Source organism: Oryctolagus cuniculus, assembly GCF_964237555.1.
Source record: "Oryctolagus cuniculus chromosome 17 unlocalized genomic scaffold, mOryCun1.1 SUPER_17_unloc_3, whole genome shotgun sequence".
NCBI classification, from domain to species: domain Eukaryota; kingdom Metazoa; phylum Chordata; class Mammalia; order Lagomorpha; family Leporidae; genus Oryctolagus; species Oryctolagus cuniculus.
The window spans coordinates 814107-831601 of record NW_027208204.1 but is presented as its reverse complement, the minus strand read 5'-3'; positions in this window follow the sequence as shown (position 1 = coordinate 831601).

The window sequence follows — 17495 nt, the reverse complement described above, 5'->3', positions numbered from 1 at the left end:
ATTCTCTCTGAGCCTGTAGGGTTTCTGATGAGAAGTCAACTGTGAGTCTAATTGGAGATCCTCTGAAAATTATCTGGCATTTCTCTGATGCACATATTAGAATCTCTTCTTTGTGTCTTACTGTGGAGAGTTTGACTACATGTGTCAGGGTGAGGATCTTTTCTGTGCATGTCTATTAGGAGTTCTACATGCTTCCTGTAATTGACATCCTGTTCTTTCTCCAAATTAGTGAAGTTTTTTGTAATTATTTCACTAAAAAGACCTTCCAACTCTTTCTGTATTTCCACATCTTTAGGAAATCCTAAGATCTATATGTTGGGTTGTTTTATAGTATCCCATAAATCTCCAACACTGTGTTTTTAGTTTTTCAATTTCTTCTTATGTTCTTTTTGTGTTCTAACTGTAAAACTTTCAGAGATATGTCTTCTAACTTGGATATTCTTTCTTCTGCCTCGCTGAGTCCATGATTACAGCTTTCCACTGCATTTTAATTTGATCTATTGAATTCTTAATTTCCAGCATTTCATTTTGATTTCTCTTTAAAATCTCTATAAGAAAATTTTTATTAATGTCATGTATGGATTTATTTAATTCATTGATTTGCTTCTGATTACTTCTAAGTAATCCTACAAAAAATTTTTGAATTATGCTTCTGGCATTTTTTAATCTCTTCATTTCCACATTCTAGTATTGAAGTCTTGTTGTGTTCCTATGAAGGTGTCATGCTGTCTTCCTTATTCTTGTTTCTTGAATCATTGCATTTATTCTTAGGAATTTGTGGAGACACTTGTTGGTTTTTTCCCTCTGATGGTTTTTTTTTTTTTTTTTGACAGGCAGAGTGGATAGTGAGAGAGAGAGACAGAGAGAAAGGTCTTCCTTTTGCCGTTGGTTCACCCTCCAATGGCCGCCGCGGCCGGCGCGCTGCGGCCGGCGCACCCCGCCGATCCGATGGCAGGAGCCAGGAGCCAGGTGCTTTTTCCTGGTCTCCCATGGGATGCAGGGCCCAAGCACCTGGGCCATCCTCCACTGCACTCTCTGGCCACAGCAGAGGGCTGGCCTGGAAGAGGGGCAACCGGGACAGAATCCGATGCCCCGACCGGGACTAGAACCCGGTGTGCCGGCGCCGCAAGGCGGAGGATTAGCCTAGTGAGCCGCGGCGCCGGCCCCTCTGATGGTTTTTATCTTTGGACTCTGCCTCTGTGGATTGGTGGAGTTTCTGGTCTGTCAGTGAATAACCTGAGGTATGTGCTGAGGGTGGCGAGGGAGCTCTATTCAGTGTTCCAGGGTGAGGGGAGTTTCCAAGGTGACACCAGAATTGGGCATGGTGAATCTTCTTTTTTTTTTTTATCAGAGGAGAAGTGTAATTAGTTCAGTTGGTGTAGTCTCTAGATCAGTGGATATCAAATTCATCCCTGCCCCCACAAGAACCACACAAAGAATCTGTGCCATCCTAAGTGTGAGTATAGATCCTGTAGCAATGACCCTCATCAAGGGATCAGGAAGTTTTGAGCATGTGGAGCTGCCCACGGTGACTATCAATGACTCTGCCACACCCTGTGCCCTCATATGCAGCCACAGTGCTTTCACAGTCCAAGATCCAAGGTTCCCACAGTCATGAGTACCCAGCCCCCTGCCAATTCTCTCAGCAAGACTTGGGCATCTCCTCTCAGCTGGGTGCTGGACATGCAGACACAAGCTAGTGCAGCTGTTATGTATATGTCGATAATGGTGCCTGCCCTAGTTACAGGATGGCAACATTGGGTGGTTGGGGAAAGAGAAATGTGCCTCCCTGTTTTGCCTGTAGGTTGACAGATATACTTTTCCCCATAGGGCTCCAAGCTGCACTCATGCGTGTCTCTCCACAGCTTTATTGGCAGTTGCTTTGGATGCTGCAGTCTGGTGTCACCTCACTCTTCAAAGTCGGTGCTGAAGCAGTGTCCCTCTGACTTGTATGGAGTTTCCTCTGCCATTTTCTAACTCTTCCTGAGATTGCACTCTCTCTATTTTGCTTAAACTATCTCCCCCTAGATTAGAGTAGTAAGCTCCCTTTCCTATTCCATCATCTTGGTGTTTCTTCTGTTTGCCTTTTTGTAACCTATCCTGAAACAATATTATGGAATTGACAAATGCAATAGTAGAACTATTTATGAAATGTTTCAATTTCAATTTTCAAGATGCACGGGAATCAGTAAACTTTAAGAGAAGGCAAAGGAAGTTGTCTAGTCTGAGTAGAGGACATAATAAATAAAAAATAAAGATATTTCCAGCTTTTTGTAGTATAACAACAATTGTACCAATATATACATCGTAGTGGAGGAGAGACATGATATTTGAAAAATTATGGCTAAAAATATCCAAATAGGACAAAATACATTTATCTACACATGTAAGATTGTCAGTGAACTCAAGGAGAATGAACTATAAAAATACACACTGAGAAGCATCCTACTTAATTATTGACCAAATGTGAATACATAATCTTAAAAGGAACAAAAGAAAAATAACTTTTTTATTTATTTGACAGATAGAGTTAGACAGAGAGATGGAGAGAAAGGTCTTCCTTCCATTGGTTCACTCCCAAATGGCTACTACAGCTGGAGCTATGCCATCCAAAGCCAGGAGCCAGGTGCTTCCTCCTGGTCTCCCATGTGGGTGCAGGGGCCCAAGCACTTGGGCCATCCTCCACTGCACTCCCGTGCCACAGAAGAGAGCTGGACTGGAAGAGGAGCAACCGGGACAGAATCCGGCGCCCAGACCAGGAATAGAACCCAGTGTGCCAGCACCACAGGCAGAGGATTAGCCTATTGAGCCGCAGCGCCAGCTGTACTTGTTTATCTGTAGTTATTAAAATGATAGTTATGTCTTATCAAGTGTTGTGAAATATTGATATTTTATGTTACCTTGACAAGAAAGGAATGTTGGGAGTTATGTAACTTCACAAAAGTTATTTTTACTATAAATATATTTGAAATATACAGTCCTTTGCATGTATTATCTATTTGAAATGAGTTTTATTCTGTGTGTGTGTATCTCACTAAATAAAGTTAGTTTCAAAGATAACAGCAGCACAGGCTTTTATTTTTGCTTTATTCTCTGTCATCTGAACATTAAAGAAGTGGTGAAGAAACCATTACTGTTCAGAAACGGCTTTATTTGTCTTCATAGAAGTTATCAAAGCACTCTGAAGGTTTCCCACCACTTAAGAAAGGCAGAACAATTTATAAACTATTATCTTTATGAAAAGTGAGGTGTTCTCTCTATTCAACTTTTTTGCTGATTTTAAGTTAAGTATATATCATTATACTGCTGGTATCAAAATGAAAACACTTTGTATAACCAATCTAATTTGGCTAGTTTCCATAAAAGTGATGTGAATATTTTACAGGGTTATTTCAGAAGCAAAAGAAAAATGAATATGTAAGCAAATGGGTATGCAATTTTCTCTCTTGCATAAGACTGCTTGGATTCCATGAGCTGCCCCATACTAGTTCCAGCAAAAGGGCAGTGCTCAGAGGCTGGGCTCTACTGTAGTCCAACAAAGCTGTCAGGACAATAAGTAATTTTCCCTGAATAGGCTCAAAATTTAGTTTGATACAACTTTTTAACTGGGAAGGTGATGGGCACAACAGTTCAGATGTCACTTTTAAATTTTTTTATTTATTTGAAAGAGTTAGAAAGAGAGAGAGAGAGAGGTCTTCCATTCCACTGGTTCCCTCCCCAAATGACCGCAATGGCCAGAGCTGAGATGATCCAAAGCTAAGAGCCAGGAGCGTCTTTCAGGTCTCCCAAGTGGGTGCAGGGGCCCAAGGAGTTGGGCCACCTTCTAATGATTTCTCAGGCCATAGCAGAGAGTGGGATCAGAAGAGGAGCAGCTGGGACTTGAACCAGTGCCCATATGGGATGCTAGGGCTGCAGGCTGGGGCTTTATCCCACTATGCCACAGCACCAGCCCCCAGATATCACTTTCGATGCCTGTGTGTCATATTAGATGCATAGTTTGAGTCCCTGCTCCTTTGCTTTCTATCACACTCCATCTAATGTGAACTCTGGGAGGGATCAGGTGATGACTCACATACCTGTATCTTTGCCACCCACATGAAAGACCAAGACAGGCTTTCAAGTGTCTGACTTCAGTCTGGTTCATCCCTGCCGGTTATGAATTTTTGAAGTAGTGAACCAGCTGATAGGAGATCTCTCTGTCTCTACTGTCTGTGGCTTTCAAATAAAGTGAAAAACACTTTGAAAAAAATGTAAAACTCTTTCTTTGAAAAACAAATAAAATTAGGGGCCAGCGCTGTGGTTCACTTGGTTAATCCTCCACCTGTGGCACCGGTATCCCATATGGGCACCGGGGTTTAGTCCCGGCTGCCCCTCTTCCAGTCCAGCTCTCTGCTGTGGCCCGGGAAGGCAGTGGAGGATGGCACAAGTGTTTGGGCCCCTGCACCCGCATGGGAGACCAGGAAGAAGCACCTGGCTCCTGGCTTCAGATAGGTGCAGCGCCAGCCGTTGCAGCCATTTGGGGAGTGAACCAATGGAAGGAAGACCTTTCTCTCTGTCTCTCTCTCTCTCTCTCACTGTCTATAACTCTACCTGTCAAATAAAAAAAAAAGAAAAGCAAATAAAATTAAAAACACTTTATTTGAAAAACAATGGAAATTCAAACAAAATAAAAATTCTGGATGGTATAATAAAATCTAAGGTATTTAAAAAAAAAAAAAAACCAGCAAAACCCTCAAGACCAGAAACCATAAATGATGGGAAAAAGTTACGTGTGGAGTTTATAGTGATGTTTTCAGCTAACTTGAATGAAAAGGCAATAACAACTGCTAAAAAGTTGATCTGAAAATTTGAGTGCAGTGAGAATCATAGGTAATAAATTAAGAATGTAGCATCAGACAAGTAATAAAATGAATATGTCTAAAAATATTTTAAATAAGATTAAAAACATAAGCAAACTACATGTAGGAGAAGAAATAAATGTAGATTTTTTTTGACAGGCAGATTTAGACAGAGAGAGACAGACAGAGATAAAAGTCTTCTTTCCATTGGTTCACCCCCCAAGTGGCCACCACAGCCGCCGTGCTGTGCCAATCCAAAGCCAGGAGCCAGGTGCTTCCTCCTGGTCTCCCATGCGGGTGCAGGGCCAAAGCATTTGGGCCATCATCCACTGCCTTCTCAGGCCACAGCAAAGAGCTGGACTGGAAGAGGAGTAACTGGGACAGAACCGGTGCCCCAACCCAGACTAGAACCCAGGGTACTGGTGCTACAGGTGGAGGATTAGACTAGTGAGCCATGGCAATGGCCATAAATGTAGATTTAAGGTTGATTTTAGGTCTTTGCTTGCATATACACCTATTTGTGAATGTGAATCATATACAGGACTCATATGAGACTACTGTAACCACACCATATGCTGCCCCCTCAGTATTTTCTTTATTCTCAATATTTTTCAAATTCTCAATATAGCTAGCCAAATTTCTGATATCATTGATTTATATTCTTAGTATTTATGGTGTTTGACAACAAATTTTTTAGATAATTTTTGAAACCAGAGTAGAAGGTTTAGAATAGTGTGAGAGTGGAGACATGCTTAAAGTAGTCTTTTTCATTTGAGTTTTACCTAATTTGATTTTCAAAAATAGTTTAGGTAAGTAATTCTCTTCAAGTGTTTTTAATGGGTATTAGAAATCCTGATTCATGGCTGGTGCCGTGGCTCACTATGCTAATCCTCTGCCTGTGGTGCCGGCACCCTGGGTCCAAGTTGGGACACTGGATTCTTTCCCGGTTGCTCCTCTTCCAGTCCAGCTCTCTGCTGTGGCCCAGGAGTGTAGTGGAGGATGGTCCAGGGCCTTGGGCTCTGAACCTGCATGGGAGACCAGGAGGAAGCACCTGGCTCCTGGCTTTGGGTCAGTGCAATGCACCAGCTGTGGCGGCCATTTGGGGGGTGAACCAATGGAAAGAAGACCTTTATCTCTGTCTCTCTCTCACTGTCCACTCTGCCCATTAAAAAAAAATCCTGATTCATATCAGTCACTAGTTAAGTATCTTCATTGTCCCAGCTTGGAGAAATGAATGTGTAGATTACACTCACATAAAAGGTTGGCTAATAGCTTTTATAATGCCCTTCAAAGAGCTTACTGACACTATTTTGCCCTCATTTGGAAAATGAAATATATGAAAATGAAGGATAATTATGTATGTGCAGATTATCCATGAGAACAGCTATAAAGTTTATTATGTGAAATCTCAATAATTAGAGTTTTGCTCATTTGGACTGTTATGCTTTGTCTTTCTTTCCCTGTTACTGTGTTAAATCAGTGTGCATATGTAGATTCCTGTCTTCCCTTGTCAAATGAGGGTTGGTTTAGATTAGTACTTTTCTACATCTGTTTTCAGATTTCTAAGCATACATTAAGGTAGTTTTGGGGATCTATGTTCTTGGGTCAGAATGTGAAAGAACTTAATTTGTGCAGGGCACGTAACTAAAATTTTAACATCATTGACATTACTAGTATTGCTAAGTATTGTCTTTGAGTCTTACTGTTCCTCATTTTATTCTTGTTGGCTTTGGCTGCTTTGAAAATTTACAGGATGAAACAGAAACTACAGACTGTTGCAACTGAAGGTTTAAGTACTGTTTATTTTACCATAAATTGTATGTGTGTCAGCAGTGCTGGTATTTCTGTCACTTTGTGTTTAAATACAACCAAATTTCAAATAAAAGAGACAGCTGGCAGTGGATGCTTATCAGCATAGACAGGAATCCAAATAGTGAAGTTTGGCACCCTGAGTTTATTGGTAATCAGTGCCAAATATTTATGAGAGAAAGCAAGATCAGCATCTTTAAGTTCCAATCCATGAAGTTTCTGATTTAAAAGTCCAAAATGTGGGGGCTGGTGCTGAGGCATAGCAGGTAAACCTACCACCACAGTGTTGGAATCTCATGCGTGCTGGTTTGAGTCTTGGGTGCTCTTCTTCCCATCCAGCTCCCTGCAAATGTGCCTTGGAAAGCAGTGGAGGACGGCCCAACTAATTGGGCCCCTGCACCCATATGGGAGACCTGGAAGAAACTTCTAGCTCCTGGCTTCAGATCAGCCCATCTCTGCACTGTGGCCATATAGGGAGTGAACTAGTGGATGAAAAAATCTCTCTCTGTGTTTGCAACTCTGCCTTTCAAATAAATAAGTAAAGCTTTGAAAATAAAAAAGTCCAAAATTTAACAACTGCAGATGTGATGTTTTATTTCTTTTTAGTCATAATGTACAACCTTAGAACAAGTAGGTTAAGACTCACACTGAATACTGGGTAGTACAAAAACAACATGGGATTCATAGGAGATTGCTTAGCATATATACACAAGGGAATATTGAGATTGTAGAAAAATGGAATTAAAAGATATGTACTTTGTGCAAAAATATGTATATACCTGCATAGTTTTTTTCATAGTACACATTTTCTATTAACTTTTAAGACTCATATCATCACAGATCTCATAATGAAAATACAGCATTACTTTTTCCTATATGAGAACATTCTATGAGCATCACGGTTATATGATTTCACGAATATTTATTTTTGTTCAACAGTGCATTTCTATCCAGTTTATTTATTTATTTATTTTTGACAGGCAGAGTGTACAGTGAGAGAGAGAGAGACAGAGAGAAAGCTCTTCTTTTTCCATTGGTTCATCCCTCAAATGGCCGCTGCAGCCAGCACGCTGATCCAAAGCCAGGAGCCAAGTGTCCCTCCTGGCCTCCCATGCGGGTGCAGGGCCCAAGCACTTGGGCCATCCTCCACTGCACTCCCGAGCTACAGCAGAGAGCTGGACAGGAAGAGGAGTGACTGGGACAGAATCTGGTGCCCCGACTGAGACTAGAACCCGGGGTGCCAGCGCCACAGTGGAGGATTAACCTATTGAGCCACGGCGCCGGCCTCTACCCAGTTTAATGAAGAATGATTACTTCCCTTTTTCAACATGTCAGACATGTCCAAGGAACAAAGCAGGACTAATGACTGATCTGTATTTTAGCCCATTTCTGTCATTTAATCTTGCACATTTGCTTTAAAATTTCATTGACTTACCAGAACAAAGGCCAGTTGTCCAAAATCCCCCCTCATTGTCATGTTTGTTCTGGATTCTCTTAAGTTGTCCTTGAATATTTTATTCTATACTCTGAAAATCCTTCAGAAACACAATTTTAAAGTGAAATCTTTCTAAGTTCAAATTAAACATGGCATACTCCAAACTTCTAAGGAAACAAACAAAAATTCCCAGACCTATGCAAAGTGTAAATAAGCAGAAGATATTTTTAAATTTCTTTTGTGAAACTAACATTAACATCAATGATGAGGCAAGTGGACCAGGATTTAAAAGCAGCCCTTTCATAAACAGAGATACAAATAGGCTAAGCAAAGTATTATGAAATAATAAATGAAATCATGTATGAAAATATAATAAACTACAAGCAAGAGATAATTAAAAATATAAGATTTGTTAATGTTACCAAGTCATCTAAACAGGTGAAAAATACAAAAAGGAAATCACGTGATCAGTTAGATTACATGTTGAAAAGCATTTAATAGAATTCTGCATCTAGTGAAAAAATACTTGCTATCAGTAAAAATAAACAAACAAAAAGTGACTTCCTCAATCTGGTCAAGAACAAAGGGAACCTACAACGAACAACACAGCTAATACAGGACCACTGACAGCTTTCTTCCCTGGAAGTAAGCCTGGATCAGGAGGCTGCCACTATTTATCTTCAACTTCCTACTGGAGGGTCGTCAGGGAAATAAAATGGCAAAAAGTAAATCAAAGGTGTAAAGATAATTTCTAAGGAATAAAACTGTCATATAGTATGACACTTACATAGAGATAATTCATAAAAATCTAAAAAAATACAAATAATAAACAAATGTAATGAGATTACTAGAAAGATTTCCACTACTTACTAAGTACCAGCAAGAGATAAAAAAAATATTAAAGGGCAAGAAGCAGAGTAGAAAACAAATATCTACAAGAGATAAAACGATTATATTATGTAATAATTGTAAACATTCACAAGATAAATATCAAAACCACCACAAATGACACACAGAGAAATGAGTTACAAATATGAAGAAAAGGAAAAGGCCCAGAAGCCAATAAACAGCCAATACTCTCTGCCTCACCCTAAGCAGGTTACTGCAGCCTCAGGTGGAATTCTCCCAGGAAGACCCTTGGGGAGGCAGGAGGGTCCCAGCAGGTGGCAGGATCCCGCTGGTGAAAGGGTGCAGCCCTGGGGGAGGCCCTTGGCCCCTGAACCCAGGCCTCGCCTCTCTACCATCTGGAGTGGCCTGGAGTTCCCGTCCCTGCTGTAAAGATGCTGATTTGTTGCGTCTTCTGTGTCGTCCATGCTGACGGCTATGCGAGCTGTCCGATCAGACCCGGTGGTGTAAGAAACGTAATCTTGCAGGATTTTGATGTCATAATAGTGCAGTTCCGCCGCCGAGAGAGGTCCGAGGAGCGCGTTCTGAAGAAGAGGGCTCAGATCCGCGATGCTGCGGTGCGGCGAGAGCAGCGCGGCGCCGGCGGCGGCACCAGGAACGGGCAGTGCAGCTCCTCCAGCTTCCCGCTGACCATGCGGAATCGCCCGTGGTTCTCGGGAAGACGGACGCCAGGAACTTCCGCTCGGCCTTCAGCCCAGACACGGCCATCTTCCCTCATCTCCGGCGGGAGGGGAGCAGGCTCGAGCCCCGTCACGGTCAGGGCCGCGACCTCCCCGCGGGGCGCCCAGGCCCTGCTCCCGGGCTCCGCCTCTCCCCGCGGCCCCGGCCCTCTGCCTGAGCGCGGCAGGAAAATGACTTACTAGTCTTAAATGAACATAAATTTCTGCAGGTCTAACAAGCGCCAGTGTGATGCTGGATCTGCGATTTCATGGAGCCATTCTTTGTGTAGCTGTGAGTCTAGGGCACAGTGTGTCGTTTTTAAATTGTAATTTAAAAACAAGCTCCTAATTGTGTTCTCTCCTTTTATTCACTCTTTGGTTAACTGAATTTCCAGAGAGTATTTCTCAATTTTCATTTAATATAGGTTTCGTTTGTATGATTTGGGGGGAGTTAAGGTTTCTGTTGTCATTTATTACTTAATTTTTGTGAATCTTGCTTTAAATGCAAAATTCTATTTTATGTAGCAAGTGTGATTTCTTTAAAGCCTGGCCACTAATTTTGCAAATAGAAATGCAGAGAAACTACTTGTATGTAAATTTCAAGCCAGGGGCCAAAGCTGTGGCCCAGCCCCTTAATGCCTTGGCCTTCAGCAGTGGCATCCCATGTGTTCCCTTTATATCTAAAACACATTTAACTGCTTTCTGTATTTTATCTGGCAAGAAAACTTTCAGTTGTAGTGTAGATTAAATGTAGTGAGTTATAAAAATATGATGTTCTCATTTTAATCTAATTCATCTAAACCTACAAATATGGATTTTTAAAATTGGGTTTATGTTCTCCAAATCTTTATTATTTTGTTGTTTATTTAATATAGCCAACATACCTGGGTAATTGAAATCTTTTATAACTTATGTGTGAGTTTCCAATTGCAATACATTTTGCCTCATTGATTTCTTGTTTGCTGTGTTTTTGTACAATATTTCCTTACTTTTTGCCAAAATATCATAGTTCTTTGTTAAAGGCTTTAAACTTCAGTTACATTCTGTCTAATATTTGGCCCAAGATGCCTTTTTTCCCTTCTGTTTGAGAATAATAATTTTTTTTTGTCTAATGAGCCATGATAAAATACTCTGAGATATCCGAACCCATGGTTTCTAATGTTTATCACATCCTTATTTATTTATTTATTTATTTATTGACAGGCAGAGTGGACAGTGAGAGAGAGAGAGACTGTGGCCAGCACGCTGCCACCAGCGCACCACGCTGATCCAAAGCCAGGAGCCAGGTGCTTCTCCTGGTTTCCCATGCGGGTGCAGGGCCCAAGCACTTGGGCCATCCTCCACTGTACTCCCTGGCCACAGCAGAGAGCTGGACTGGAAGAGAGGCAACTGGGACAGAATCCGGCACCACGACAGGGACTAGAACCCAGGGTGCTGGCGCCGCAGGTGGAGGATTAGCCTATTGAGTTGCGGCGCCGGCCCACATCCTCATTTTTAAGTGTACATCAGTTTTGGTTCATTTTAAATTTTATTGTTGTTATTGAAGGGCGGTGGCTCCCACAGCAATACTGCTCTAGCTGGGTCTCTAGGATGCCCAGTTCTCCAGGAGTTTCACTTTGTACTTTGATTTCCACTTGTCTCTCCTCTGGAAGCACTGGCAATGATCTCCAGGGGTGTGCCCTCAGGCTGCAGTGTGCACAGTGAGTCAGACAGCTCTGAGCGTAGTTCCATATTGGTTTTCCAGGCTGATACTGGAGCTGCCCGAGCCTGAGAAAGTTGTGATCCCCATCCTGCTGCCTTAGCTTGGCTCTGCTCCTGCTGCAGCTCCAGGTCCTTCAGCCTCTGCACCCCCGGCCTTGATCCTAAGATACCTGAAAAGCTCCCGGCACCAGATCCCTGTGTCGCATGCTGCATCTTGCTGTCCCCACAGTGTGCACTGGCCTTTTCCCTTGGCCCTTGCTGCTCCAGCTGATTTTCTGCAGCAGCCCAGGGCCAGGTCTTGGTTGCTGTAACCTGTGCCCTCTCTTTGGCCAAACAATTCCACCCATCCTGGGCCTCCAGAAGCAGTTCTTGGATCCCTGATGACTGTTGGCTGAAATCAGGAGCCAGCGTCTACACAGCTCAGCATCCTGGTTCACCCCTCAAGTGGCAGCAATGGCCGGAGCTGAGCCAATCAGAATCGAGGAGCCAGGAGCTTCTTCTGGTTCTCCCACATAGATGCAGGGGCCCAAGCACTTGAGCCACCATCTGCTGCTTGCCCAGGCCATAAACAGAGAGCTGTATCGGAAGAGGAGCAGCCAGCCCATGCACTTGCACCCATGCGGGATACTGGTTCTGCAAGTGGATGCTTAGTCTGCTATGCCACAGCACTAGCCCCCGATGTTACCTTTAAAATGTATGTATGTTTGTAGAAAGATTTAATCATGCTAATTACCAAATTATCTTTGGTTATGGTAAAAATCTACTCTTTTAGCAATTTTAGATACACAATGCATTATTAATTGTGGCAAACAAGTGGTTTCATAGATTACTATAACATATCCTCCTGACTAACTGAAAATTTGTACCTTTTGGTCAACATTTTTCCTTTCCCCATCCTGCCCCATACCCTAGCCTCTGGTAACCACCTTTCTACTCTCTGTTTCTGTGAGATTTTTTAATTCCACATATTCATGAGATAATACAGTATTTGTCTTTGTCTATTCAGCTTATTTCACAATATAATGTCCTGTAATTTCACCTATGTTTCTGAAAATTGTGGAATTCTTTTCTTTATTAAAGCTAACTAGTATTTCATTACATATATATACACACATAGATATTTTAATTATTCATCCTTTTATTGATACTTAAGTAACTTCTTTATGTTGGTTGTTGTTAACAGTGCTGAAATGAGCAGGGGAGTGGGGCTATCCCTTTAATATAATGATTTTAGTTCTTTTGTATATATATCCAGGAACACAGTTGGTGGATTATTTGACAGTTTTCTGTTCTCATTGCTTTGTTTTCCATGATGACTGATGTCCTACTTTACATTCTCACCAACTGCACAATCCCATTTGTCCATTCCTGCTTTTGGTGTCTGCAGATTTAGAGTCCTATCCAAGAAAGTACTGCTCAGAAGAGTAAAGCTTCCACCACGTGTTTTCTTACAGTAGATTTATAGTTTTGGGTATTGCATTTAAGTGTGTCATCAACTTTTAGTTGATTTTTGTATATGACATGGAAAAGAGACTAATTTCATTCTTCTATATTTGCATTTACAGTTTCCCCAAAACCATTTATCATGAGACTATCTTATCCACATTGTGCTTCCTTGATACGTCTGTCAAAAATAAGTTGACTTAAATCCTTGGATATTTTCTCTGGACTTTCCATCCTATTCCATTGGCCTATGTATCTGTTTCATGCTGGTGTCATACTGTTTAATTAAAATAGCTTTATAATATATTTTCAAGGGAGAAGTGTGATACCTTCAGTTTTGTTCTTTGGGCTCAAGATTACTATGACTATGTAGTATATTTTCTGGTCCCAAGGAAATTTTAGAATTTTTTTTTATTTCTGAATAAAAGATTGTTTTTATTTTTATAGGAATTGAACTGAATGCATAGATTGCTTTGGGTCATATGCCTATTTTAATAATATTACTCCAATTTATTATGAGAGACTTTTTAAATTTATTTGTATCTTCTTTATTTCATCAATGTATTATAATTTTAGTGTATAAAATATTCACCTATGTGGATACATTATTTCCTAAAACATTATTTCTTCATGCTCCTAATATGGGATGATTTTCTTAATTTCTTTCCCAGATAACATATTATTAGTCTGTAGAAACACTAATGATATTTATATTGATTTTAGAACTTGAGATTTCCTGAATTTATTTATTTTCTAACAGTTTTTTATTGGATTCATTATTATCACTGGCAAATAGAAACAATTTTACTTCTTCCTCTTATACAGATATTTTCGTTCTTGCCTAATAATTCTCTCTAGGATTTTCAGCATTACATGGAAAAGAAATGATAAGCATGGACATATTTGTATTATTTCTGATCTTAGACAAAAGACTTTTTAAACTTTTCATCAGTGACTTTAATGTTAGCTCTGCTTTTATAGTTTATGGTTTTTATTGTGTTGAGGTATGTTCTTTCTGTGACAACTTTTAGAGAGTTCCCATGAACAAATTTGAATTTTCACAAGTTGTTTTTCTGCATCTGCTCATATAGTGACAATTTTATGATTTTTATTCTTTATTATGATAATATTGTATCTCACACTTATTTTTAAATTTTAATTTAGAGTATGCAAATTTAATGTATTTCATATATATAGGTTTGGGAACATAGTGATACTTTCCATCCTACCATTCCTCCTGCCCATGGTCCCACTCTTCTTCCTCCTTCCATTCCTATTCCAATTATTTTTACTAAGATCTATTTACAGTTAACATTATAGTCACAGGATTAATCCAACAATTAAAAGTTCAAAAATTAGTATAAAAAAAAGTTCCTCAACAGTCAAGATAAGGGCTGTTAAAGATCATCACATATCAAAATCTCATTTTTGTTTTTAATTTGCATAGGAAAGCTACAGAAGAAGACCCAAGTGCTTGGGCCTTGAACCCAGGCAGGAGACCTGGAAGAAGCACCTGCCTCCTAGCTTCAGCCTGGCCGAATCCCAGCCATTGTGGCCATTTAGGGAGTGAACCAGCAGAGAGAAGACATCTCTCTGTCTCTGTCTCTCTCCCTCTACTTAGCCTTATAAATAAATAAAATAATTATTTACAAAACCTGATATATGAAATAAAGGAAATCTAGTCCTTTATATAAATGGATAAAATTTATAAAGACTCTAATCCCACTTCAGAGTGCTTGGTTTGATTCGCAGCTGTTTCCGATGCCAGATTTTTGGTAACGCAGATGTTGGGAGGCAGTGGTGATAACTCATGATATTGGGCTTCTGCCACTCATATGTGGGAAGACAGGAGTACATTCCCAGCTCTTGGATTCAGCCTTGACACAGCCCTGGTTACTGTGGGTATTTGGAGGAGTCAGTCAGTGGATAAGAGGTTTTCTCGTTTGTCTCTCCTGGCCTACCTGCCTCTCTTTATGTCTCTTTAACTCACACACACACATACAGACACACACAAACATATGTAATTTTTTTTGACAGGCAGAGTGGACAGTGAGAGAGACAGATTGAAAAGTCTTCCTTTTCCATTGGTTCACCCTCCAGTGGCCGCTGTGGCCAGCACACTGTGGCAAGCGCACCACGCTGATCTGAAGCCAGGAGCCAGGTGCTTCCTCCTGGTCTCCCATGCGGATGCAGGGCCCAAGGACTTGGGCCACCCTCCACTGCACTCCCAGGCCAGAGCAGAGAGCTGGACAGAAAGAGGGGTGCCTGGGACAGAATCTGGTGCCCCGACCAGGACTAGAACCTGGTGTGCCGGCGCCGCAGGCGGAGGATTAGCCTATTGATCCGTGGCACCAGCCACACATATGTAATTTTTAATATGACTATAATCAGGCAAAGCAACGACTAAAGAATATAACACGATTTTGACCCATGTTTGAGTAATTCAATTGAAACTGTGAGTTGTTTAAAGTATGAATGAAGAACGGAATATCTGCCTGAAAATATAACTTAGGAAAAGTCTGCAACACAAACAACATATAGAGACTGACTAGAAGAAAAGTATACAGAGCCGTCTGAGAACTTGCAGCAGATTCTGTTCTCCAAAAATTCCTGGTCTGATCCATAAATGCAGTACAATCTCCCAAACTCTGTTTCAGCAATTCCCTAAAAACTTCATTGGTTGACTTGTGTATTAGCAGAGGGTAACTCTCACCACTGCAGAATGTTGCATGTTTATTTGTAGGCTGATATTAACCACTTCTACTATATCATCTATACAACCAATAAAGACCATTTCAGACTTCATATCCCATAGGAATTTAGCAAATTCTAAATTCTGATTTTAATCCTATGTAACAAATATGTCTTTATTGTGGCATCAGAAGACCTGGAGACCAATATACAATCAGCTTTGATGGCTCTAATTTCTTATAACCATGAAAATTTTACCTTATCACATTTATTTGTTTCATTTTAACTTAAAGCCCTCATAAATCTCCTATAATATGATATAAAACAAAATAAGAAATAATCAATCAACTTACTGGAGATGTATTCATTTCCTTTGTTCTTGAAAACATGTAGAGGTTTCTACAACTATACCTGGAAGAGAAGGTAAATGCAGGGAATCATGAGAGAATTGGCCTGACTTGCTCCTAGAGTCTACTGTGCTAAGGAAAATCATGCAAATACAGAATAACCGACATCTTAGCTGGAGAAACAAAATAAAAATCAACCTCCCTGTGGAGAATTAGCACTGTACAATTGAAAACAGGCAGAAGACTTTTTGAAAGAGCACACAAAATTAGAGTAATTGGCAGTGATTAAATCTAGTTACCCTTAGGTTAATGGGAATATCAACATATATGATACCAACACACTTTGAGAAGTATTTGCCTACTGGAGTTTACTTTATTAAATAGTGATATTATGAAGAAACCTGGGACTTGCCTGTTGGAGATACAAGGTCTAGGTAAGAATCAGGACAAACCACCAGACTTGAGAAGGTTGAATACAGGTTAGACTACTGCTTGGGACAACCACATCCCATATGCAACTTCTTGGATTGTGTCCTTGCTACTACATACCTAAAATACATCATCTGAGATGATGGATAGGTACTTGGATTCCTGCTACCCTCATATGAGACCCAGATGGATTCCTGCCTCCTGGCTTCAGCCTGGAATAGCCCTGGCTGTTAGAGACATTTGGCGAGTGATTTAACCAGCAGATGGAACACCTCTCTCTTCCCCTTTCTCATGCTCTGCCTTTCAAATAAATACTTTAAAAATTACAAATAAAATTACAACAAAAAGCCTCTGTTGATGTGTAATACATCCAATGCTGATATATTTTTGCTGAGTATGGAAAAATTTAATTATATGCCAAATAGAATCAAGAGAACTTCACATAGATATTATCATGGGCATGATTCATGCCAACTATGTCAGCAAGGATGTCAGCAAGACTGCTGCCACTTAAACTGCTTGAACACCATGAGCATTGCCTTACAATTTCTATAAAGTAAATGCTTCTACTTAAAATCCATGGTATCTGACATCTATTAATCATTTGACATTTGTCAACAAACAATGTCCTAGAGCACACTTTGTTAGATCTTTCTCATATGGTACAAAGAACCTGACAATTCCTGAGCCACCAGAAAGAACTATCAGGATACAGGGAGATTCAGCATTATCTCCAAATACAAAATGCAGTGAGAGGATAGGTTTCAAACAGTTCAAATTCTGGGAATAACAAAGGCAGAACAAAGCAATGGGAGTGTGTAATGGGGTGATATTTCAGATATGACAAGTTAGCCCTTCACTGAAAGTCACATCTCCAAGATCCCTCCAATAAGTATCATTTCCTAGACCCTTGTCTATCTTTCTCATCTACTCACATCTTCCTTGCACTATCACTCAGGCTTTGGTAGCTTACAGATGAGGTGAGTTAGCATCACTCAATCTTGGTCACCCTGGACCACAGGATCAATAATTGCTTGGGCCATGAAAAGCTAGGGCCTTTACCACTCTAGGACTCCTTTGCCTCTACTATGAAGCTCCAGGGAGAGGGTTTGGCCAGAAGAGTGGATCCTGAATCTTGGGGTCCAAGTCTCCATTCAGCATGAACATTTTGTTAGAAAGAAAACAGACTCATCATCCAGTACCCTAATTTTCCTCATAGAATCAACTGTCTTTGGAC